At 38.9% G+C, this 26699-nt stretch overlaps 1 protein-coding gene across 6 annotated transcripts in view; it reads left to right on the plus strand.

Annotated features, from left to right (window-relative positions):
- RGS7 (regulator of G protein signaling 7) overlaps positions 1-26699 on the plus strand; it is a 529525-nt gene that overhangs the window by 333739 nt on the left and 169087 nt on the right. The gene's annotated exons all lie outside the window — the stretch shown is intronic.

Consider the following 26699-nt stretch of genomic DNA (forward strand, 5'->3'; position numbering starts at 1 on the left):
GAATCAGAGCAAGCCAATGTCTTATTCTGATCTGACTTGATTCTTTATAACAGATATTATCCTAATGTTAATCATTGGAAAGAAAGAAAATACTTGTTCTTAAAAGGCTAAAAATCTTAGTGAAATTATCCCAAATAATTAATTTCTTTAATTAAATTAATTTAAATAAATTCAGTTGATAATGATAGACCAAAATTTTGAGGAAACTGACATGAAAATAATGGAGGTTGACATTTGTTCAGTGCTGTCAATCAGTATAAGATCAATCATTTAATCCATAGTTTACAAGACTATAACCTTCTGGGAAGCAAATTTACCTCAGAGCACATGCTTTGGCTCTTAGTATCTCTATGAAATCAGGCTATAAATATCAATGGGTTAACGTCTTATTATTAGACTGTTTTTTTAATTGTTCAAGCCAAGGCAAATTGAATACAGCTTACCTCTTTAGCAACCAAGAAAAAGTGGTGAAAATCTTAACTCAGAATGGGAACTTCTATCGAATGATTCTTGCATTTAATTTTGTCTTCTAAGTTGTATCAGAACAGTGAGCCTAGAAAGTATGGAACAGATGAACATATGAAACTTAAAATTTCAGGTAAAATGAAAATGTATCATTGAAAGTCATGGCTTTCTGTCAGCTTCCAAGAGATGGCTTGCACTTTCTGCAAGAACTTGGAGATAAAAAATGCAAATCTTTTGAAATCATGGATATTTGTATATAGGTATTTTAATCGTGAATTAAGAACATGAGAGAATTTTTCAACTCATGATTCAATGCTTAGAAACATATAGGAGAGGGATGCCTGGCTGACTCAGTGGATAGAGCAAATGATTCCTGATCTCAGGATTGTAAGTTTGAGCCCCACATTGGGTATAGACATTACTTAAAAATAAAATCTTTATATATATACAGGAGAATGAAGAGGTCTTCTGAAATCTGGCAACTTTTTAAAGTTTTATTGCATACTATATCCCATCTGAATTGAACTATGTGGCACTTCCATTAAAATTTTTGCCTTTAGTGCAACCTGTGAAACCTGCTTTACCCCATGTGCTGGTCTTATGTCAGTCTGGTGAAAACCTACTCAGTCTTCACAGCCAGCTGAAATGCCTTTTGTCGTCACCAGAAGCAGGAAATATTTCTTTTTCCCAAGATTTTCATAGTTATTTCTACTACTCATATGGAAGTGTTCATACTGTATTTTATGGGAATGTTTTACTTCCTTTATATGACTGTAGGCATTCTACTATCATGGTGCTTCCTGGAACATAATACATATTCAAAGAATATTAATGAATATATGAATGAGTTGAGCAGTTTTCCTGTGTAGGAAATGGCTGTACCATTACCCACTTGTTGGCCTAGGAATTTCTTCTGTCTTCATCTTGACATGATTTGGGTCACAGCCAAAATGACTGGAAGGAGCTTGCAAAAGTTTAATTCTGTAAATTCATATAGATAGGTAATGTAGAATGCATTTGTCCAGTGGATTTAAAATTGATCAAGTGCTGTGTGACCTGTTAATATTTAAAATTTGATCATTAGATAGCATTGCATGAAAGGCTAATATCATAATTACATATAGATACTATCTATACAATGCTAGCTGACTATTGGACAGACTCAAGTTTTATACATGGAGGGGTGGATGCAAACATAGAGCATGCACAGAAGAAAATCATTTTCATTTTCCATGTTAGGTACTGTAGCACTGTCTGGACTTTGTATCTTAAGACTTCAAATAAAATAAATGTAGACCATGAAAGTCTATGAAGAAAAAAGAGAAATTATTTCATGAAGACAAGAAGGTGAAAACGTAGGGTTGGTGATTTGAATGTGATATTTGACAGCTGAGATCTTTTTGGAAACAGCGTTTTAAAGTCTATTATCTAGAGCAGACCATCACCACCATTTCTCAGGTTAATTCCCTGATGCCACTGAAGTTATTCAAGAGGGACATCTTCTTAGTGGCTCTCACTCCTTAGTATTTTACTGCGAATAGGATTTAACAAGGTTAGTAACATTATCAGCCAGAAAGGTCCCATTAATATTCTGACTCTCAGAAGTGACATTTCCTCACTTTGTCCCCTCCTGCCATTATGTCTTTTACTAATATGATATGATAGAGACATTTTAATTATGCAGTGTAACACTAAGGACCTGGATGTAGGTAACATCTCTGTTGTTCCATTTTATGGTAACAGTGTCTTAAATTCATTGACAAGGGTCATTTCCTTGGACCCTGCATGAGTGGGAAGAGGCTCATTTACTGAGCTGGATTTTCTCACCAGCAGGGAGGAGGCAATAGTCAAGCCTTCTGAGTTATGAAATGGAAAGAAATTTCCCTTTCAGATTGCTATTGCAGCTTTTTAAAATTAACTACCATAACACGAGGTTGAACAAAATATACATCTTTTTATTTCTGTAAAACTGACCTGAACTTCTTCATGAACCTAATTTCTATTCATAGATGAAGGATCATCAGGAAGGGGGATAGTGAGAGACTGGGAATATGGCTTAATCTTACCTATTATATAAAACTGAATCACTTCCTATTTATACTGTCACTTCCCTGGAGATTTACTGTCGTTTGGGTAAAGTTTCTTCCCAAGTCCCTTCCTTTTCTCCCTCTTTTCTTAGATGACATTCTGATCCAGCCCAATAAATGAGCCTCTTCCCACTCATGCAGAACAAATGGAAACGGCACTTGATCATAGATTTAAGAAGCTGTTACTGTAAAATGGAACAAGAGAGACATTACCGACATCCAGTTCCTTAGTATTCCACTGCATAGTTAGGTTACATGACATGGCTTTGCAGGAAGGGCCTCAAATTTCTCACAAGCATCTTGTCCTTGTCCTTGCCCCTCAGGCTCTAACTGGCCTTCATTGAGGTGTCTTGTGTCTTTGGGTCTTGCCTTCTGGCCTGGCTGCACCCACACTTCCCAGCATTGGTGCAGCCCGTGGTCTATTCTCGGGACATGATCAATGTAAGGCACCCCTCTAACCACCACCACCACCACCCCACCACCATTGTGTTGTCTGTAACTGGCCACCCTCATCTATAGTTACCCTATTCCATGCTGGCAACAACCCCAGTAAGCCACATATTTTTTAATTATCATCTGGCTTCCATGCCTAGCACCCAAAAGCCTCAAAAATTTGCTGGATCTCTTCCATCTCCCCCAGGTCCTCCTTGAGCAAATAGTCCAGATGCTATTGTTTCTCTACTGAGGCCGTTCCCCTTTGCCGTCATTCCCATTCCACAAGGCCAGCCCCTGCCCTGGCGCTAAGAAGTAGCACATGCAGCATTCTGCCTTTGGACCCACAAACATTTATGGCTATTCAGGAATTATGGGTTCTGTCCTTTTATGGCAGTCAACCAGTACTTTCTCCTAACTGTTGCAATCCAAGAACTCGGAAAAAAATCCTTTTATGTTTCTGAGACTAACCCAAAAGGATTAGCTCTCCCAGGAGCATCCTCTTTTACAGGATTTTCTCTGCTTGAGACAAAATAAACCTTACTTTTATATCACTAGAGTTATGTATTCAGTTTTAATTAAAATTAAACACATACAGGGGGGGTTCCGGAAGATGGCGGCGTAGGAGGACGCGGGGCTCACAGCGCGTCCTGCCGATCACTTAGATTCCACCTACACCTGCCTAAAGAACCCAGAAAACCGCCAGAGGATTAGCAGAAGGGAGTCTCCGGAGTCAAGCGCAGACTAGAGGCCCACGGAAGAGGGTAGGAAGGGCGGCGAGGCGGTGCGCGCTCCACGGACTGGCGGGAGGGAGCCGGGGCAGAGGGGCGGCTCGCCGGCCAAGCAGAGCCCCCGAGTCTGGCTGGCAAAAGCGGAGGGGCCGGACAGACTGTGTTCCGACAGCAAGCGCGACTTAGCGTCTGGGAGGTCATAAGTGAACAGCTCTGCTCGGAAAGCGGGAAGGCTGGAGGACAAAGGGAGGGAGAGCTGCTGAGCCCCCGGACGGCAGAGCTCAGCTTGGCGGGGAACAAAGGCGCCAGCGCCATCTCCCCCGCCCATCCCCCAGCCAAAATCCCAAAGGGAACCAATTCCTGCCAGGGAACTTGCTCGCTCCGCGCAAACACCCAACTCGGTGCTTCTGCGGAGCCAAACCTCCGGCAGCGGATCTGACTCCCTCCCGCTGCCACAGGGCTCCTCCTGAAGTGGATCACCTAAGGAGAAGCGAGCTAAGCCTGCCCCTCCAGCCCCCGTGCACCTTGCCTACCCACCCCAGCTAATACGCCAGATCCCCAGCAACACAAGCCTGGCAGTGTGCAAGTAGCCCAGACGGGACACGCCACCCCACAGTGAATCCGGCCCCTAGGAGAGGGGAAGAGAAGGCACACACCAGTCTGACCGTGGCCCCAGCAGTGGGCTGGGGGCAGACATCGGGTCGGACTGCGGCCCCGCCCACTAACTCCAGTTATACACCACAGCAGAGGGGAAGTGCACTGCAGGTCCTCACCACGCCAGGGACTCTCCAAAATGACCAAACGGAAGAATTCCCCTCAGAAGAATCTCCAGGAAATAACAACAGCTAATGAACTGATCAAAAAGGATTTAAATAATATAACAGAAAGTGAATTTAGAATAATAGTCATAAAATTAATCGCTGGGCTTGAAAACAGTATACAGGACAGCAGAGAATCTCTTGCCACAAAGATCGAGGGACTAAGGAACAGTCACGAGGAGCTGAAAAACGCTTTAAACGAAATGCAAAACAAAATGGAAACCACGATGGCTCGGCTTGAAGAGGCAGAGGAGAGAATAGGTGAACTAGAAGATAAAGTTATGGAGAAAGAGGAAGCTGAAAGAAAGAGAGATAAAAAAATCCAGGAGTATGAGGGGAAAATTAGAGAACTAAGTGATACACTAAAAAAAAATAATATACGCATAATTGGTATCCCAGAGGAGGAAGAGAGAGGGAAAGGTGCTGAAGGGGTACTTGAACAAATTATAGCTGAGAACTTCCCTGAACTGGGGAAGGAAAAAGGCATTGAAATCCAAGAGGCACAGAGAACTCCCTTCAGACGTAACTTGAATCGATCTTCTGCACGACATATCATAGTGAAACTGGCAAAATACAAGGATAAAGAGAAAATTCTGAAAGCAGCAAGGGATAAACGTGCCCTCACATATAAAGGGAGACCTATAAGACTCGTGACTGATCTCTCCTTTGAAACTTGGCAGGCCAGAAAGGCTTGGCACGATATCTACAGTGTGCTAAACAGAAAAAATATGCAGCCGAGAATCCTTTATCCAGCAAGTCTGTCATTTAGAATAGAAGGAGAGATAAAGGTCTTCCCAAACAAACAAAAACTGAAGGAATTTGTCACCACGAAACCAGCCCTACAAGAGATCCTAAGGGGGATCCTGTGAGACAAAGTACCAGAGACATCACTACAAGCATAAAACATACAGACATCACAATGACTCTAAACCCATATCTTTCTATAATAACACTGAATGTAAATGGATTAAATGCGCCAACTAAAAGACATAGGGTATCAGAATGGATAAAAAAACAAGACCCATCTATTTGCTGTCTACAAGAGACTCATTTTAGATCTGAGGACACCTTTAGATTGAGAGTGAGGGGATGGAGAACTATTTATCATGCTCCTGGAAGCCAAAAGAAAGCTGGAGTAGCCATACTTATATCAGACAAACTAGACTTTAAATTAAAGGCTGTAACAAGAGATGAAGAAGGGCATTATATAATAATCACAGGGTCTATCCACCAGGAAGAGCTAACTATTATAAATGTCTATGCGCCAAATACCCGAGCCCCCAGATATATAAAACAATTACTCATAAACATAAGCAACCTTATTGATAAGAATGTGGTCATTGCAGGGGACTTTAACACCCCACTTACAGAAATGGATAGATCATCTAGACACACAGTCAATAAAGAAACAAGGGCCCTGAATGATACATTGGATCAGATGGACTTGACAGATATATTTAGAACTCTGCATCCCAAAGCAACAGAATATACTTTCTTCTCGAGTGCACATGGAACATTCTCCAAGATAGATCATATACTGGGTCACAAAACAGCCCTTCATAAGTTTACAAGAGTTGAAATTATACCATGCATACTTTCAGACCACAATGCTATGAAGCTTGAAATCAACCACAGGAAAAAGTCTGGAAAACCTCCAAAAGCATGGAGGTTAAAGAACACCCTACTAACGAATGAGTGGGTCAACCAGGCAATTAGAGAAGAAATTAAAATATATATGGAAACAAACGAAAATGAAAATACAACAATCCAAACGCTTTGGGATGCAGCGAAGGCAGTCCTGAGAGGAAAATACATTGCAATCCAGGCCTATCTCAAGAAACAAGAAAAATCCCAAATACAAAATCTAACAGCACACCTAAAGGAAATAGAAGCAGAACAGCAAAGGCAGCCTAAACCCAGCAGAAGAAGAGAAATAATAAAGATCAGAGCAGAAATAAACAATATAGAATCTAAAAAAACTGTAGAGCAGATCAACGAAACCAAGAGTTGGTTTTTTGAAAAAATAAACAAAATTGACAAACCTCTAGCCAGGCTTCTCAAAAAGAAAAGGGAGATGACCCAAATAGATAAAATCATGAATGAAAATGGAATGATTACAACCAATCCCTCAGAGATACAAACAATTATCAGGGAATACTATGAAAAATTATATGCCAGCAAATTGGACAACCTGGAAGAAATGGACAAATTTCTAAACACCCACACTCTTCCAAAACTCAATCAGGAGGAAATAGAAAGCTTGAACAGACCCATAACCAGCGAAGAAATTGAATCGGTTATCAAAAATCTCCCAACAAATAAGAGTCCAGGACTAGATGGCTTCCCAGGGGAGTTCTACCAGATATTTAAAGCAGAGATAATACCTATCCTTCTCAAGCTATTCCAAGAAATAGAAAGGGAAGGAAAACTTCCAGACTCATTCTATGAAGCCAGTATTACTTTGATTCCTAAACCAGACAGAGACCCAGTAAAAAAAGAGAACTACAGGCCAATATCCCTGATGAATATGGATGCAAAAATTCTTAATAAGATACTAGCAAATCGAATTCAACAGCATATAAAAAGAATTATTCACCATGATCAAGTGGGATTCATTCCTGGGATGCAGGGCTAGTTCAACATTCGCAAATCGATCAACGTGATACATCACGTTAACAAAAAAAAAGAGAAGAACCATATGATCCTGTCAATCGATGCAGAAAAGGCCTTTGACAAAATCCAGCACCCTTTCTTAATAAAAACCCTTGAGAAAGTCGGGATAGAAGGAACATACTTAAAGATCATAAAGGCCATTTATGAAAAGCCCACAGCTAACATCATCCTCAACGGGGAAAAACTGAGAGCTTTTTCCCTGAGATCAGGAACACGACAGGGATGCCCACTGTCACCGCTGTTGTTTAACATAGTGCTGGAAGTTCTAGCATCAGCAATCAGACAACAAAAGGAAATCAAAGGCATCAAAATTGGCAAAGATGAAGTCAAGCTTTCGCTTTTTGCAGATGACATGATATTATACATGGAAAATCCGATAGACTCCACCAAAAGTCTGCTAGAACTGATACATGAATTCAGCAAAGTTGCAGGATACAAAATCAATGTGCAGAAATCAGTTGCATTCTTATACACTAACAATGAAGCAACAGAAAGACAAATGAAGAAACTGATCCCATTCACAATTGCACCAAGTAGCATAAAATACCTAGGAATAAATCTAACCAAAGATGTAAAAGATCTGTATGCTGAAAACTATAGAAAGCTTATGCAGGTAATTGAAGAAGATATAAAGAAATGGAAAGACATTCCCTGCTCATGGATTGGAAGAATAAATGTTGTTAAAATGTCAATACTACCCAAAGCTATCTACACATTCAATGCAATCCCAATCAAAATTGCACCAGCATTCTTCTCGAAACTAGAACAAGCAATCCTAAAATTCATATGGAACCACAAAAGGCCCCGAATAGCCAAAGTAATTTTGAAGAAGAAGACCAAAGCAGGAGGCATCACAATCCCAGACTTTAGCCTCTACTACAAAGCTGTCATCATCAAGACAGCATGGTATTGGCATAAAAACAGACACATAGACCAATGGAATAGAATAGAAACCCCAGAACTAGACCCACAAATGTATGGCCAACTCATCTTTGACAAAGCAGGAAAGAACATCCAATGGAAAAAAGACAGTCTCTTTAACAAATGGTGCTGGGAGAACTGGACAGCAACATGCAGAAGGTTGAAACTAGACCACTTTCTCACACCATTCACAAAAATAAACTCAAAATGGATAAAGGACCTGAATGTGAGACAGGAAACCATCAAAACCTTAGAGGAGAAAGCAGGAAAAGACCTCTCTGACCTCAGCCATAGCAATCTCTTACTCGGCACATCCCCAAAGGCAAGGGAATTAAAAGCAAAAGTGAATTACTGGGACCTTATGAAGATAAAAAGCTTCTGCACAGCAAAGGAAACAACCAACAAAACTAAAAGGCAACCAACGGAATGGGAAAAGATATTTGCAAATGACACATCGGACAAAGGGCTAGTATCCAAAATCTATAAAGAGCTCATCAAACTCCACACCCGAAAAACAAATAACCCAGTGAAGAAATGGGCAGAAAACATGAATAGACACTTCTCTAAAGAAGACATCCGGATGGCCAACAGGCACATGAAAAGATGTTCAACGTCGCTCCTTATCAGGGAAATACAAATCAAAACCACACTCAGATACCACCTCACGCCAGTCAGAGTGGCCAAAATGAAGAAATCAGGAGACTATAGATGCTGGAGAGGATGTGGAGAAACAGGAACCCTCTTGCACTGTTGGTGGGAATGCAAATTGGTGCAGCCGCTCTGGAAAGCAGTGTGGAGGTTCCTCAGAAAATTAAAAATAGACCTACCCTATGACCCAGCAATAGCACTGCTAGGAATTTATCCAAGGGATACAGGAGTACTGATGCATAGGGGCACCTGTACCCCAATGTTTATAGCGGCACTCTCAACAATAGCCAAATTATGGAAAGAGCCTAAATGTCCATCAACTGATGAATGGATAAAGAAATTGTGGTTTATATACACAATGGAATACTACGTGGCAATGAGAAAAAATGAAATATGGCCTTTTGTAGCAACATGGATGGAACTGGAGAGTGTGATGCTAAGTGAAATAAGCCATACAGAGAAAGACAGATACCAAATGGTTTCACTCTTATGTGGATCCTGAGAAACATAACAGAAACCCATGGGGGAGGGGAAGGAAAAAAAAAAAAAAAAAAAAAAAAGAGGTTAGAGTGGGAGAGAGCCAAAGCATAAGAGACTGTTAAAAACTGAGAACAAACTGAGGGTTGATGGGGGGTGGGAGGGAGGGCAGGGTGGGTGATGGGTATTGAGGAGGGCACCTTTTGGGATGAGCACTGGGTGTTGTATGGAAACCAATTTGACAGTAAATTTCATATATTAAAAAATAAAAAAAAAATAATAAAATTAAACACATACAGTTCTGGTTAGAGGCCAAAACAATTTATGTGGTGCTTATACATAATTTATGAAAACTGTCTCATTATACAGATTTTCCAGGCCTAGGGGCCACATCAAGAGAGGGGAAACTCATGTGGCAAGAGAGGTGGTGGTGATATTTCTGATAAGAGGATCAAGACTTTGGTGGAACTCATCACTCTTCCTTGGGAGGCAGTCAGCACATTTCCCTCTTATGGCATCCTAGATACTGAGATTCCCAGATGAGATCCACTGATAGGATCAGCAGGAGATTGGAGCATTGGTTGAAGAAAGATATTAACTTAAAAGTCATACAACCACCAAGGGACCACTCTTATAAATGTTAACCAATATATGGATGCATTTCTGGAAGACAAGCTAAACTTTTGATCTATGGGTTTCAATTTAATTTCTGTCTCTTGGTCTTTTCTTCTAGGAAGGAGGACAGAATAAAATATTCTAAAATGCAGTTACATTCTTGACATATTACAGATGATCAGCAATTGTTCTTTTCTGGGTGTTGAACTTGCCAGAGAAAGATCATTACAAAGCAGGGTTCCTCATCTATTTGGGACTTCCCCTGGTGTGTTTGGGTTAGAAACACAAAAGCGTAAGTTGCTGATTTTTTTTTTTTTCATCTTAAACATTTATATCCAGGTAAATGTTTGTATTTTGCTGTCAGCATGACTCCACAGAGGACCCCAATGCTTTGACTATCCAATAAGTACGTCATCAGAGATTCATCATAGCACCAATGGGCAACCACTTCAGTGCCATGTCCCCTTTAGATCCCCCAGCCCATAAAGTCACACCATGCCTCCTATACCTTTATTCTAGGGCCTACCCAAAGGCCTTCTTATCTACTCTGTTGGTTGCTTGGGCTACCATAACAAGGTACCACAGACTAGCTGCCTTCAATGATAGAGATTTATTGTCTCACAGTTCTGGAGGTTGGATGTCTGACATCAAAGCATCAGCAGGCTTGGTTTCACGTGAGGCTTCTCTTTGGTTTATATATGGCCACTGATCGAGTTTTGGAATGATGGTGGGGTTTGGAACCAATGGCCAAGAAAGAATTCTTGAAGACGTCTTTGTTGCAAAAAAAGTGATTTTATTAAAGCACAGGGACAGGACCCATGGGCAGAAAGAGCTGCACTGGGGTTGTGAAGAGTGACTGATTATATACCTTCAGGTTGGGAAGGGGTTAAAGAAAGCATAAGTCTCTAAGGAATTTTGGAAGCAAGGTTTCCAGGACCTTGAGGGGCTAGCTGTTGCTAGGAAAACACTATTTATTGCTGGTTAGTAAAACCTCAGTCATGAGACCCTTCAGATGTATATCAGGGGCCATATGCTTGGAGTATAATTGCCAACATATACTTGGGAGTTATAGGTAAAGGAGGTTTGCAAAGGAATTTTTATGTATTTAAGGAGACTCACAGGATTCTGGGGGCTTAGGATAATGTTAAGCCAAGATTCCCTTTTTCCCCTAGCAAAGTGTCATTATTGAGGCAGCTGAGTCTCTAGAGAAAGGTCACTCTGCCTGTTTCAAGGACTTGTCAATGGGCTGTAGACAGTAAGGGAATTTAATTTTTCCTTTGCCTTTGTTTCCCACATTATGATGGCAACCCCCTTAACATCTTGATGAGGGTGTTATTAGGGCTCCAGGCAATGAAGTCTATAGGTTTCTTGAGATTAGGCTATGGATAAGATTGCCTTTTTCTTGCAGTTTACTAAGATATCTGTAGACTGAAGGAGACTCGTGCCCTGCATGATTGATTTCTATCAGTCAACCATTTGTTTTCTTTCCTTTCCTTTGTTCTTGGGCAGCCAGGAGTGTCCAAGAAATATCACACATATCCCACCTGGAGGGGTGTGGTGCTGTTAGCCTGTACTTGGCCCTCAGCTTGCCTTATGCTCTCTCATCAGCCACTTTCTCCCTGTCTCCACAGGGTTTTCCCTCTGTGTATGTCTGTGTCCTCATTTCCACTTGACATAAGGACACCAATTATATTGGATTAGGGCTCACTCTTATGACCTGACTGAACCTTAACTACCTCTCCGAATACCTCTGGTCACATTCTGAGGTATTGGGGGTTAGGACTCCAACATAGGAATTCGGGAGGGACATCATTTCAGCCTGTAACATTTGCTGAACTCTTCAGTTTTGCACTGTACTTAGACCTAATCCTTCTGCCTTCCAGTCTGTCCCCCATCACTGACTCTGCTTCCAGCCATTTACAATGTGCCTTCCAACATACCTACTCATTTGTAAAGATGACAGAGGTGCCCACTTCCCATTTCTGGGTCTACTGTCATATGTCATTCTACCCTGGGGTACTGGCTAGTGCTGGTCTAGGTAACTTTCTATCATTCAAGAGGAGACAGACTAGAGTTTTATGTAAGTCACTGAATCTTGCTTATATATACAAACTGCCTTGCAGATTCCTGGCCTTAACAGAAACTTGGCCTTTCCCTGAGGGACACTGCATCCTTTGCCACTGTATACAGCAGAGATTGACCATTTGCCCATACATCACATATTTGTGCATTTGCTGTGGGCTAAGAGGAATGACAGAATTTCCCTACCTTTATTATCACTTCAAGACTTTTGAATCTCCTCTAATTCTTTCAACAGTTTCTCTCAACCCCCTCAACCAGTGAAAGACTTCCAGGGCTTGTCTTTGTGCCATACACACCATGAAAACCTCCTGCTGCCTTTGTGCTGTGGTTGTGTCTGCATAGCTGAGAGCTGTGTCATGGTGGGGGCTGGGGGAAGTGTGCAGAAAGGAGGGGGAAGTACTTGATGCAGGGAGGGGGGTGATGGAGAGTGTGAGGGGAGGAGTGATGGGGTGATGGGGGTTTGAGGGAAGGGGGTAATGGAGGGGAGTGCAGAGGGGGGTGATGGAGGTGTTGGGAGGGGAGGGTGATAGGGATGAAGGAGGGAAGGGGATGATGGAGATTTGGGGGATGGGGGTGATGGAGGAGAGTGTGTGTGTGGTGGGGGGAGGGTGCTCACACTCCAGATCCTAAGCTTCCCAAACTCACCCAGTAGCAAACTGATCCTGCATCAGCAGCCTCGCCCACTTTTCTTAGAGGCACTACCAATTCCTCACATCTTTCTTCAAATTCCAAATGTCACCCATAGCTGCCTCAAAAAATTGTTATGCTTCCCAGTTCACAGGAAAAATTGAGATGTAAACATAACAATTTCCACACTTTTAAAATACTTTCACTTTCTAGTCACACTGTTTCTTTCCATCTCATAAAAAGGGTTTTGCTTCACTTCCTGCCTAAATCACATCCCTTGTAGTTTGATTCTAATTCTGGTCTATCTGCTCTGGGACCTTCCTTAGCTATAATTCTCCCTCATGCATAGTTCAACATTTTCTATCCAATTGCTCAGAGAAGCCTCCCAAGCTTGCAAGCTAAACCAGGATCCTTTGTTTTCATCTTTCCTTGTTCCCTTTACTTTGCATTCACATTTGTCACTTTAGTTACCTATTTAATTGTAGGATTGTTTGTGCAATATTTTCTCACTTGCTAGAGTCTGAGTGCCATGCTGTTGTCTGTAAAGCTTCATTTTTTTTTCAAGTTTGAAAAAGACTTCAGGGCAAAGTATAGTGAAGCTCTTGAGGAGATGGAAGAAAATAAGATAAGGAGGGATTCACCTTGGGTAGGAAGGTAGAACCGTCTTCCTCAGAAAATGGGAGAAAAGAGGAGAGGAGAGATTTAAAGACAGACAAATTTAAGGGCACCTGGGTGGTTCATTCAGTTGAGTGCCTGACTATTGATTTTGGCTCAGGTCATGATCTCGTGGTTCATGAGATCAAGCCCTGCATCAGGCTCTGTGCTATTAGTGCAGGGCTTGCTTGGGCTTCTCTTTCTCTACCTCTCTCTGCTTCTCTCTCTCCCTCCCTCCCTCCCTCCCTCCCTCCCTCCCTCCCTCCCTCTCTCTCTCTCTCTCCCTCTCTCTCTCTCTCTCCCTCTCTCTCTCTTCTTCTCTCTCCCTCCCTTCCCTCTCTGTCCCTCTCTCTCTGTTTTTCATAAATAAATAAACATTAAAAATAAATAAATAGAGACAAATTTGTACATGCAGGGATGGTAAGTTGATGGAGTTAATACTTGCTAAACTTCATTTTTTAATTGAAGTGAAAGCAATGAGAGCTATACTTCAGACCAATTCAGTATCAGATTGAGATTTATTGACCCACTGAAACCACCGGCATTTGTTTGCACTCCACCTTCTAACTTTTAAGGTTAAGAAATATTATATTCTATCTTTGTCAAAAGCAGGTGGAAGGTATTCACAGAAATAAAACAAATAAAATAAAATGAAAACATATGTCTACAATAAGATATCCACATTAATGTTCACAGCAGTTTTTTTTTTTTACAATGACCATAAACCAGAAACAACCCAAAGCTCTATAAACAAACTGTAGTATATTCATACAGTGGAAACAACTCAGCACCTAGAAGGAGAACTGATCATGCAATAAATGAATGACTGTCAAAAACAGTTGTTGAGGAAAGAAGCCAGATACAAGCAAGTACATACTATGAGATTTTGTTTCATAAAGTTCTGGGACAGGCAAAACTAAAACATGGTGCCAGAAATGACAATCCTAGTTTTCTTTGTCAGCATATGAGGTCATCTTGACTAGAAGCAATCATAAGGGCATTTAAGATACCACAATAATGCAAATGTTTTCTTCTGTATGTTAATTGAAGTGGTATGTATATTTATCAGAATTCACCAGATTTTATACCAAAAATCAGTGTGTATGAATTATACCTCAGTAAAAGTAGGACTATACACTTTAGTTACCTTAAACTTCCATACTTTGCTTTCATTTTGAGAAACCTCATAGCAAAATTAGAACCAGCAGCACAAAACCTAACATTTCTGTCATTGGAGTCCTGAAGGAGATGAAAAACAAGGTTAGGGCAAAAAAGTACTCAAAGAAATAATGGCTGAAAACTCCCCAAACATAGCATGCAGATCAAGGAGCTGAGAGAACAGGATGCATTAACCAAATGAAATCAACGCCAATATACATCATAACTAAACTTCTGGAAACTACAGACAACAATAACAAGAAAATTGAAAGCTGTCAGAGAAAAACGACTCTAACTGGAAGGGAAAAACAATTCAAATAGCCACAGGTTTCTCATCAGAAGCCGTGGAAGACAGAAGGAAATGACATGAAATTTTTAAATGCTGAAAGAAAATAGTTGTCAACCCAGAATACTGTGTCCAGTATTATTTCCTTGGGAAGTAAAGGGGAAATAAAAACATTCTCAGATGAAGGACAACTGAGAGAATTTGTTCACTAGCTAACCTACTTGAATAGAATGGCCAAAGCAAGTTTTCTAAATTGAAAGGAAACACTAAAAGAAGGAAGCTTAAAAGATAAGAAAAGAAGAAAAACATAGAAAGTGAGTATATAGGCAAATACAGTAGGTTTACCATATCTTCAGTTTTCTAAATTGTTTGATTGTTGAAGAAAAAAATATAACAAAGCACGATGTGGTTATAAATATATATAGAATAATTGCTTAGGAAAGACTATAAAATGGAGATTAAAGGGACATGAAAGAACACAAGATTTTTATTGTCATTCAAACTGGTAAAATGATGACACACTAAGAGGCTGTGATAAGGTCTGTGTATGTAATGTAATTTTAACATTAACTGTGAAAGGCTATACAAAGCAATACCCTGAAAAACACTTAGAAAAATCAAAATAGATACATCAAATAAGCATATGAAAACATGCTAACATCATTAGCCATCAGGAAGATGCAAATTAAAATGACAGTGAATTTGTGGCTATGGAAAATAGCCACAATGCAAAATAGTTTGGCCATTGCTTTAAAAGAAAAGTTGGGGGGGGGGGGAGGGGGCGGGCGCTGGGTGGCTCAGTCAGCTAAGTGTCTGACTTCAGCCCAGGTCATGATCTCATGGTTTGTGGGTTCGAGCCCCGTATCAGGCTCTGTGCTGACAGCCCAGAGCCTGGAGCCTGCTTCAGATTCTGTGTCTCCCTCTTTCTCTGCCCCTCCCCCCAAAAAAAATAAACATTCAAAAACATTTTTTTTTAAATGCGACCCTGGGTGTTGTATGGAAACCAATTTGACAATAAATTTCATATTAACAAAAAAAGAAACACCAAAAGACCCAGCAGTTGTGGTTGCAGACATTTATCCTAGAGAAATAAAAATATATGCATATTCATACAAAAATTTGCCCAGAAATGTTTATAGCACTGCATCTTTATCCATAATAGCCCAAACTGACAAATATGTTCTTCGACGGGTGAATGATTAAATAGTCTGATATGCTCATAGCAGTGTAATACTCAGCAAGAAGGAGGAATGAACTATTGACATGTGCAACAACTTGAGTGAATCTCCGGTGATTTGTGCTGAGCAAGTGAAAAACAAAGCCAATGTTAAAAGTTTGTGTATGGTATGACCCTAGTTACATAATATTCTTAAAATATTCTTCAAGTGATAAAATGTAGAATGGAAGAATAGATTAGTGGTTGCCAGGGGTTAAGAACAATTGAGTGACTATAAAAGACCATTATGAGGGACACTTGTAGTGATGAGGATGCAGTGATGCAGTGATGAGAATGTAACTTCATTGTATTAATGCCAGTATCCTGGTTGTGATATTGCACCACAGTTCTGCAAAATGTTAACTTTTGGTGGAAGTTGCATAAAGGGTACATGGTATTCCTCTGTATTACTTCTTACAACTGCATGTGAATCTATACTTCTTTTTGAAATTAAAAGTTTAATTAAGGAAAATTAGGTATAAATCTAAGAAAATATACGTAGAAGATCTGTATGGGGAAAGCTAAAAAACTCTGATGGAAGAAATAAAAAAAGAACTAGATAAATGAAGAGGAATTCCACATTCATGAACAGGAAGATTTAATATTGTTGAGATGTCAGTTCTTCCCCACTGGATCTGTAGATTCAGTGAATCCCAATCAAAATACCAGCAAGTTATATCATTGTTATCAGTAAATTGATTTTTAAACTTATATGGAGAGGTGAAAGATCCAGAAGGCCAACACAGTATTTTGAAAGAGGAGAACAGAGTTGAAGGTCTGACACCTTACTATAAAGGCACAGTGATCAAGGCAGTGTGGTATTGGTGAAAGAATAGACAAATAGATCAATGGAACAGAACAAGGATGCCAGAAATAGATCCACTAAAATGTAGTCGACTGATCTTTGACAAAGAAGCAAAGGCAAGGCAATGGAACAAAGATAGTACTTTAAAAAAAATTTTTTTTTAGATCTGTTTACTTTTTGAGAGACATAGAGAAACAGAGCACAAGTTGGGGAGGGGCAGAGAGAGAAGGAGACACAGAATCTGAAGCAGGCTCCAGGCTCCGGGCTGTCAGCACAGAGCCTGATGTGGGGCTCAAACTCACAAACCGAGATCATGACCTGAGCCGAAGTTGGACACTGGACTGACTGAGCCACCCAGGCGCCCCAAGATAGTCCTTTAAACAAAAAAATAGTGGTAGAGGGGCGCCTGGGTGGCGCAGTCGGTTGGGCGTCCGACTTCAGCCAGGTCACGATCTCGCAGTCCGTGAGTTCGAGCCCCGCGTCAGGCTCTGGGCTGATGGCTCGGAGCCTGGAGCCTGTTTCCAATTCTGTGTCTCCCTCTCTCTCTGCCCCTCCCCCGTTCATGCTCTGTCTCTCTCTGTCCCAAAAATAAATAAATGTTGAAAAAAAAAAAAATAGTGGTAGAGCAACTGGATATCCACCTGCAAAAAAATAATAACAATAAATCTAGACACAGACCTTATACTATTCACAAAAATTAACTCAAAATGGATCATAGACCTTAAAAGCAAAATTCAAAATTATAAAAATTCCAGAAGATAACATAGGAGAAAACTTTTGGTCCAAAAGTTGACTTTTGGTATGGCAAGAACTTTTTAGATAACAACACCAAAACCACAATTCATTAAAGATATCGTTGATAACCTGGGCATTATTAAAATTAAAGACTTATATTCTGTGAAAGACAATGTCAAGAGAATGAAAAGATAAGCTATAGCCTAGAAGGAAATATTTGCAGAAGGAGCATCTGATAAAGGACTGTTAGCCAAAATATACAAATAATTCTTGAAACTCAACAATAAGAAAACAACTTGATTAAAACCTGAGCCAAGGTTTAAAGGTTTATTAAAAGGTTTATTAAATCCAATGTTTATTAAAACCAGATTCCCCCCCCCCCAAAGGAAGATATACAGATGGCAAATAAGCACATGAAAAGATGTTCTACATCATATGTCATCAAAAAATGCAAATTTAAACATTTTACCACCATACACCTGTTAGAACTGCCCAAATCCAGAACAGTGACAATACGAAATGCCGTTGAGGATGAAGAGCAACAGAAAATCTCATTCACTGCTTGTGGAAATGCAAAACGGTACAGCCACTTTGGAAGACAGGTTGGTGATGTCTTATAAAACCAAACAAACATGCTCTGAACCCTACAATTGCACTCCTCAGTATATATTCAAAGGAATTGTAAACACAAAGCTTGCACACAGATCAGCTTCATTCATAGTTGTCAAACCTTGGAACTTGTCCTTCACCTTAGTCAGCTTGGGCTTAGTCACTATAGACCGGATAGCTTGTAAACAACAGAAATTTATTTTCCACCGTTCTGGAGACTGGAAGTCCAAGATCAGGATGCCAGCATGGTTGGCTAAGAGCCCTCATCCAGCCCACGGACTGCGTACTTTTTGTATCTTCAAGTGGCAGAGAGAGGTTTAGGGACCTTTACTGAGGTATAATTGACAAATAAAAATTGCATATATTTAAGGTATACGGTTTGATCTTTTGATATGTGTATACATTGTGAAAATGAATATTACAATCAATCTAATTGACGTATCTATCCCTTCACATAGTTACCGTTATTTGTTGTGAGAACACTTAAAGTTATACTCTTGTAGCCAATTCCAGGTATACCGTACAATACCAGTAATTATAGTCACCAGGTTATACACTAGCTCTACAGAATTTATTCATAGTGTATAACTGACACTTTGTACCTTTTGGCCAACATGTTTCCATTCCACCTCCACCCTCTACCCTCTAGTCCCTAGCCACTACAATTCCATTCTCTGCTTTTATGAACTCAAGATCCCACATATAAGTGAGGTCATGCAATATTTGTCTTTTTTTGTATCTGGCTTATTTCACATAATGTTCTCCATCTGTGTCATTGCAAATAGCAGGGTTTCCTTCTTTTTTAAGGCTGAATACTATCACACCTATTGTTTATCCATCTATCTGGCCCTTTGCCCATATTTTTTCTCTATTGAGTTGTAGGAATTTCTTATATATCTTGGATATTAACCCCTTATAAGATAGTTTGTAAATATTTTCTCCCAATTCATAGGTTCTGTGTTCATTTTGTTCATTACTTACCCTGCTATTCAGATGCTTTTTAGTTTGATATATTTCTACTTATTATTTTATTTTTGTTTTTGTTACCTGAGCTTTTGATAACATACCTAGAAAATTGTTGCCAAGGCCAATGTCAAGGATCTTCTTTATGTTTTATTTTTATGGTTTCAGTTCTTAAATTCAAATCTCTAATCCATTTTGAGTTTATTTTTGTGTATGGTGTAATATAGGGGTCTAATTTCATTCTTTTGAATGCGACTATCTAGTTCCCCAAGCAACATTCACTGAGTTGACTATCCTTCCCCATTGCATCTTCTAGGCACCCTCAAACAATGCAAAGTGCTAAGAAATGAGTTATCAAACCATGAAAAGACATGAAAGAAATTCAAATGCATATTACTAACTGTAGAAGTCAAACTGAAAAGCTTACATACTGTATGATTCAAATTATGCAACATTTTAGAACCAGCAAAACTATGGACACCATAAAGAGATCATTAGTTGATGGAGGTTAGAGAGAGTGAGATGAATAGTGGAATATAGAGGATTTTCAAGGCAATGAAACTACTTTGCATGATACAATATGGTGGATACATGTCGTTATAAATTTGTCTAAACCCATAGAATGTAGAACACTAAGTGAACTCTAATATAAACTAGGGACTCTGGGTGATAATGATGTGTTAATGCACCTTCGTCAACTGTAACAAATGTAGGACTCTGGTAGGGTTTGGTACTGGGAAAGGTTATGCATGTATGAGGACAGGAGGTATACAGGAAATCTCTGTACCTTCTGCTTAAGTTTATGTGAACTAGAAAATAAAGTCTATTTTTAAAAAGTTTAATTAAAAAATAAAATTACCAAAATGTAGTTGTGGACCACGTATAATTACTTTTCAACTCTGAATATATTAACTTTATTGACCAAATGAGGCAAAGTAGAAGTGTTTAAATATAAATATCATCAACAGGATACATGTATTTATCTCAATAGTACCATTATTATTTATCAAAATGAAGAGTTTCCAGTTTAAAAGGTACTGTTCAAAATTACTACCTTTTTACTCTATTTAACAATTGTTATTAAAATTCTGATTATTTACAAGATATTGTTAATCCAAAGAAATCAAATACCTCTTAATTTCATAGCATTGAAAATATACGCTTGTTTGGTTAGCAATAACAGCTAAAGAATTCCAATAACTACCTCAAAATACAGGAAGATTCCATAGAATATAGGAATACTATATTCTGAGTTTGGTCTTTGGGAAATTAGTTTCAAATCTTGACTAGTAGTTTTTGAGGCTCTCCCAGGTGCCGTGCTCAAGTACTGGAGGATTCTACTCTAGCGATACATGTTTAGATGCTATATGTTCAACGTGGTATGTTGTAATGGAAGAATGGACACGGTGCTATGAGATCCCAGGGCAGGAACAGGTGCAACAGGAGGTGAAGGAGATAATAACCAAGACAACTTCCAAGAGAAAGTGATACTTGGGCTGTGTCTTAAATGGAGGAAGTTATTCCAACCAGAATATACAGTGTCTGTAAAAGCATAGAGTGTAAAGTATCATGCTATTTATGGTCAAAGAAGTTCAAATTGATGCTGTTAAGTTGTAATATCCAGAAGATGGAAGTGTGGGATCTGAGGCTGAGAGGTAGAGAGGAGGCATGCCATGGAGGACCTTGTATGCCATTCAAGTCTTCAGATTCCAGATGCCAATGAAAAGATCATTGCAAACTTTTCATTAGGAGAGAGGCATATTTAGATATACATTTGGGATGGTTCATTCTTATTTTGGTTCTGGGTATTTTCATTTGGTATATTTCTGAGAATTTACTATTAAAAGCTGAAGTAGAGATTTTAATGGAAACTTATGTGAAATACCTACCATATTATGCACCCAAAACTCAGTAAATGTTAGTTTGCTCTAACTTCCTATTGCAGCTGTAGACTGCACTGGAGGAAATTTTTATTTATCAATAAATACATATTTTCTTCATCTCATAGTTCCTCACAGAGACAATGAGACATAGCCTGTGTTTAGTTTTAAACAGATTAAGTGTTGAGGACAGGAATGGTCTACAATCTTTTCTTTATGTCTAGTGGCTAGCATATAGAATTGGTAAATTCCAATGATTAGCTAACTCATAGTTATTTTATTTGCACATTAACTCATATTTTATTTGCACATCTTCTACTTTTATTAATTATTTCATTTCTTGTGGGTCTGAAGAACCGTAAAAACAAAAATAAAATAAAATAAAATTGTAAAAATGGTTCTTCAAAGGGATCCTCTCTCCCTATCGTGAGGCAACATTATGGCAAACTCATCCTTCTCTTGATTTTTCACAGTGTTGTGTATCACAACAAAGACTAAAGCAAGGAACCATTTTCCCCTTCACTTGCCTAATTCCACAACATTTCATGTATTCTTGCCATCTTATACAAGAGACAAGTGGTGTTGCTGAGCAGACAATTTGGGAAAAAAAAAAAAGCTTCTCTGGTTGGTCAGTAATCATTTTGAGTTCTGGGAGAGGGTGGGAAACTGTCCTTAGGGTCATCTTGATATTCTCATATCCTTTGATTATTGCCATCTTTGCTGCTTTGCTGTTTTTACTTTCTAACTTTACAGCTTCTTAGGCTTTGAAGAGTCACAAAGTCCTTGTTTTGTGTCTGAAGAACTCTTTTTATGGTTTATGGAACTTACATAACAAAGTTTAAAAAGTGCAGATAAACTGTCATGATCTTGATTAAACATCGGCTTGAAAACCAATCCAGGAACTCTACCCCAGGCAAAGAGCCTATTTACTTTCCTGAAAGAGAAATATTGAAAAGGAGTATTTGGGCTTCTTCCACTGATTAAGAGCTAAAATTTTCATTAATGGCTTTAGCAGAAATTACAAAATGAGTATTTTCGTAAAGGATACAAATCAAAAGTGTAACATTTTGGTTGCTTTACAAAGTCCTCATATATACGTGCAAAAGTTTCACAATATTTTTCTCTTTGTGAGCCTCCCATCAGGTTCAGTAGCAGATAGCTGTAGCTGACACTTATAGCTGAGAGAGTGTGCTCTAATCAGTAGAGGGAACATGGGTGTAATGGAAGTAATGCAGGTGTAGGGCAGGACTTGGCTCAGGTCTTGTCACTCTGCAGCAGAGCCAGAATTGGGGAAGCCCCTTCCACTCAGTTCCATAGCCTGGGTGAGGAAATAATACTGATGTCTAAATGTCTTACTTTGTTTTGCTTTAATTGTGGGTGGAGTGGTAAAGAGATAGCCTTCAAATGGGACAAGTATCACTGTGAAAGGTGATTATGGTGGCTGAACACTATATGCCAATCTAATATTCTTTGTATGATGGATGCCATCTTTTTGTAAACTTTCTTAGAGAATGATCTGGAGGGGGAACCTTGCGGTTATTTCATCCATTCTTTCAACATTTACTGATCATCTTTTACATGTGAGGCACTGGTTTGGGTGTTTGGGATCCAAAGACGAATACACCCCCCCTGCAGGAGGAGTGGGTAGAGTAGGTTTCCTGGAATCGTTAACGTGTGACCTGAACTTTAATGGGCTGAGTTGAAATTGGCCAAAGGAAAAAGAGATGGAAATGGAATAGCACCATCAAAGTCATGGAAGTAAGAAACAGTACAGCATGTGAGCAACTATGAGCAGTGTATGAGGAACGGTCTTAACTTGTTTTCATTTCGAGTCATAGATTACTGGGATTACACAATAATAAAACCTGTACTATTTCTGCTAAGTACAGGGAACACACAATTTTGTAACTCTAAAGGTTACAAGAGTAACCTCTAAGAATTCAAAGCAATAATAGGTACTGCTCAGGGCTAAAGTTTCTGGTAGTTATAGTCATAGAGGTATTTTTTTTTATTTCTTGGGGTTTAAGATATTGTTGCGTCTCTTAGCTAGTTTCACATTATAGCTATTCAATAGCTCTTTGCCATCTTTTAAAGAAAAGAAAAACAACGAGAAAACAATTCTTCATGTTACTGTAAGGCACTGTGAATAAAGATGCATGCATGCTAAAATACTCTGGATATGTACATTATACATATCTGTTCATTTATTCATTAAACATAAGGCTGAGACACATTGCTAGAAATGTGCCATTCTTTCCTACACCCCTCCTGGCTGTAATGCACCCTTTTAAGTTTGAATTGTAGGTCTCAATATGACTGTGATACCACATTTCTCTTTCAGTTTTCTTTTTCCATCATGATGCTGGATTTTTTTTTTCCTCTCTGTGTCCTACCTTTCTCTTGGAGTTAAGATCTTGCTGTCATAGATGCAGAATAGGTGAATATGGTGAGTTTGGGTATACATTTAACAATAAAGTAATTCATAACGTTCCACTTAAAGCCATAAATATATTGAGGTGACCACACAACAATAAAACCACTATAGCATCTGCTAAGTGATATTGACAAGTGGTGCAATCATCCCTTTCAGAGCTGAGCAGAGAATATGACCATAATAGAAGTACTCAAATCTAGGCTAGGAAAGAAAGTTTCCTGTTTCCTGAATTAAATGTAGTTTCAAATTAGGCTTTTTTGTATTTCTTTCTGCTCAGACAAAAAAGAAGAAAACTTAAAAAAACTCCTTCTAAAAGCATTTTTAAATCATTTTTTACACTAAGAGAAAATTATAGTCTTGGAACCAATGTTTGGCTCTCTTCGAAAAGATGGAAAAAGTCCAGTGGCTGCTCACATATGTTCCCCAAGTAGATGCTCAAATGTGGAAAATGAGCAAGTTACCTGGAGATAGCACATAAGATTTGAATACCTGGAATTCTACATTTGGCAAGTATTAATACATACATATTTGAAAAACTGAGTCCTCCTCTTTTTTAAAGGGGTGACCATGCCTCAACCTTAGGTTGTGAGGCTGAACATAGCCCTCTGAAATACCTGTGTTCTCGTGAGTGGTTTCCCCTCCTCCCTTACCTCAGAGCTGCTTTAGGATCTAGGTGAAACCATGTTCTCACATGTATTGAAATCAATGGCAGTTGTAAACAAAACAGATATAGAAGACTATACGTTAGATTCAACATGTGAAGTCTTTTTAAAAATGCATGCATATGGAAATCAATGTTGAGTATGAGTGTTTTCATAACTTTTAGGATATTGTTCTCAAATTTGATAATCGAGTGTATTTATTTTATTTTTAGAGTTTTTTGAAGTAATCTCTGCACCCAATATGAGGCTTGAACTCATAGCCCCAAGATCAAGAGTTGCATGCTCTACTGACTGAGCTGGCTAGGCTCCCCCAAGTTTACTTTGAAGATAGCTTTGAGCTATTTTGCATCAAGCAGTAATAATTATTTAGCCATTGTTAATGTCAGTCATGTGTACATATACACATCTGAGACGCAACTGAGGCCAGTCCCCGAGAGCAGTAGAAGTAGAATCTCAGCTCACATGGAAGTTCATTCATGTAGTCCTGATGCAGCTTACTATGTAGACAAAACTATTTTCATACATATTTTTTGCTGTTTTATGTATAAATGAATGATGCTGAAAGCCAAATTTAAATAGAAATTAATATTTCAGGTAGATCAAGTCTTCTTCCTGAATCTCCCATTTCTGCTCATATTTTCACCATCCTTTTCATCCACAATGCTCCTGTACTGGAAACCTTGAGTTCTCTCCGTTCTTCCACTGGCCACCTGCATACCAAATTAGTCACAAAGTCCAGAAGCAAGCCTCTAATTTTGCTTTAACCCACTTGTACACTGAACTAGTTCAGTACTTTTTCTTTCAATCCTGGATCTCAACCAGTAGAAATGTTGGCTGCCCTGCTTTCTTTTTGACTGGCCCAAGGCACTTCCTATGTATTGCCAATCAAATTCCTTAAACTTGTTTTGATAAGGTTATTCTTCTGCTCAAAACAAAACACAACAAACATACCGTGTCTCCCTTTCTCTGCCTGATTTATGGGGAAAAAAATCCAAATTCTTTAGCCTGGAGTTCAAGATCTGCTGAATACACTGTGAATACTTTTATTATTGTATTTAAAAGAATACACATACTTTTATTGTGTCAAGTTCCTGTTATTCCCAGCATGGAGTATATAGAAAGAATACACCAAATAGTTTTTGCTGGCTATTTTTCCCTTTTTAACTTTGACATAGGCCTCCAGCAACTGAGTTTTGTCTATCATATATCAAAATCTAGCTCAAACATTACATTTTCTGCAGACCATCCCACATTCCTTCTTTAGGAAGTAAAAACACATATTTAATAATTTTTTTTATTCATCCTACATTATTAACCACTTGCTATGTTCTGAATATAGAAACATGAATATGGTACCCCACTTCAAGGTACTTCCTTGAGGGCATTATTCAAATAAACAGCTGTAACATTGTGTGATCTATTCTACAATACAATTCTACACAGGTACCAGTGAATTCCAATGGAGGTTGTTGTAAAGTCAGTGGACAAAAGTGAGGGTTAAGGAAAGTTCTATTGTAAATGAGTCTTGAGTGTCTTGAAAATAGTGGTAAGACATTTCAGTCAAAGGGAATAGTACTATAAAGACACGGAGACTTGAAACATACAGGAGTGTTTAAAAGCTAACAACAAATTTGGTTTAGCTTGAGAGTAGATATAAGGGACCATCTTATAAAATATTGGTTATGCCATGCTCAGAATTGTGCTTCACACATAGTGGGCATTTATTTGCAACAACATAGATGGAGCTGGAGTGTATTATGCTAAGCAAAATAAGTCAGAGAAAGACAAATACCATATGATTTCACACATATGTGGAATTAAAGAAACAGATGAATATATGGAGGGAAGAAGGAACAAAGAGAGAAGGAAACAAACTATATGAGATTCTTAACAATAGAGAACAAACTGAGGGCCGATGGAGGGAGGTGTGTGGGGATGGGCTAGATGGGTGATAGGTAATAAGGAGGGCACTTGTGATGAGCACTGGGTGTTGTATGTAAGTGATGAATCACTGAACTCTACTCCTGAAACCAGTATTGCACTATATGTTAACTAACTAGAATTTGAATAAAAATTTGAAAAAAAAGGAAAAAATAAACATAGTGGGCATTTAATAAGCATTTATTCAATGAACAGATGAATGAATCCTTTTATCCAGTACAGGCATATTAAACCTTTGTGCCTAAATATTTAATATTAACTAATTTACTAGTATTCACCTGGGCTCATTGAAAACAAACTATGTATTCACATTCTGTTTTCAGTACTCCATATGTGGTTGATCTTTAATGTTATTGTAACAATTAGAAACACTCAGTCTTGCCATTTGAGTGTGGATGGACTTCTATGGGGGTATTACACTAAGTGAAATAAGTCAAACAGAGGAATACAAATGCCATATGATTTCATGTTATATGTGGAATTTTAACACAAAGCAGAAACAGACTCAGAGAAATACATACAGAGAACAAATTAGTGGTTGCCAGAGGAGAGAGGGGAGGCGGTATGGGCAAAATGGGTGAAGGGTAGTAGGAGGTAAAGACTTCCAGTTACACAGTAAATAAGTCATGGGGATGAAAAGTATTGCATTGGGAATAGAGTCAATGGTATTGTAATAGTGTTATAGGCTGACAGATGATAGCTATGCTTGCCGTGAGCACACCATGATGTGTGGACTTGTTGAGTCGCTATGTTGTACTCCCGAAACTAATGTAACATTGT

This window comes from Panthera onca, chromosome F1, assembly GCF_046562875.1.
Source record: "Panthera onca isolate mPanOnc1 chromosome F1, mPanOnc1 haplotype 2, whole genome shotgun sequence".
Taxonomy (NCBI): domain Eukaryota; kingdom Metazoa; phylum Chordata; class Mammalia; order Carnivora; family Felidae; genus Panthera; species Panthera onca.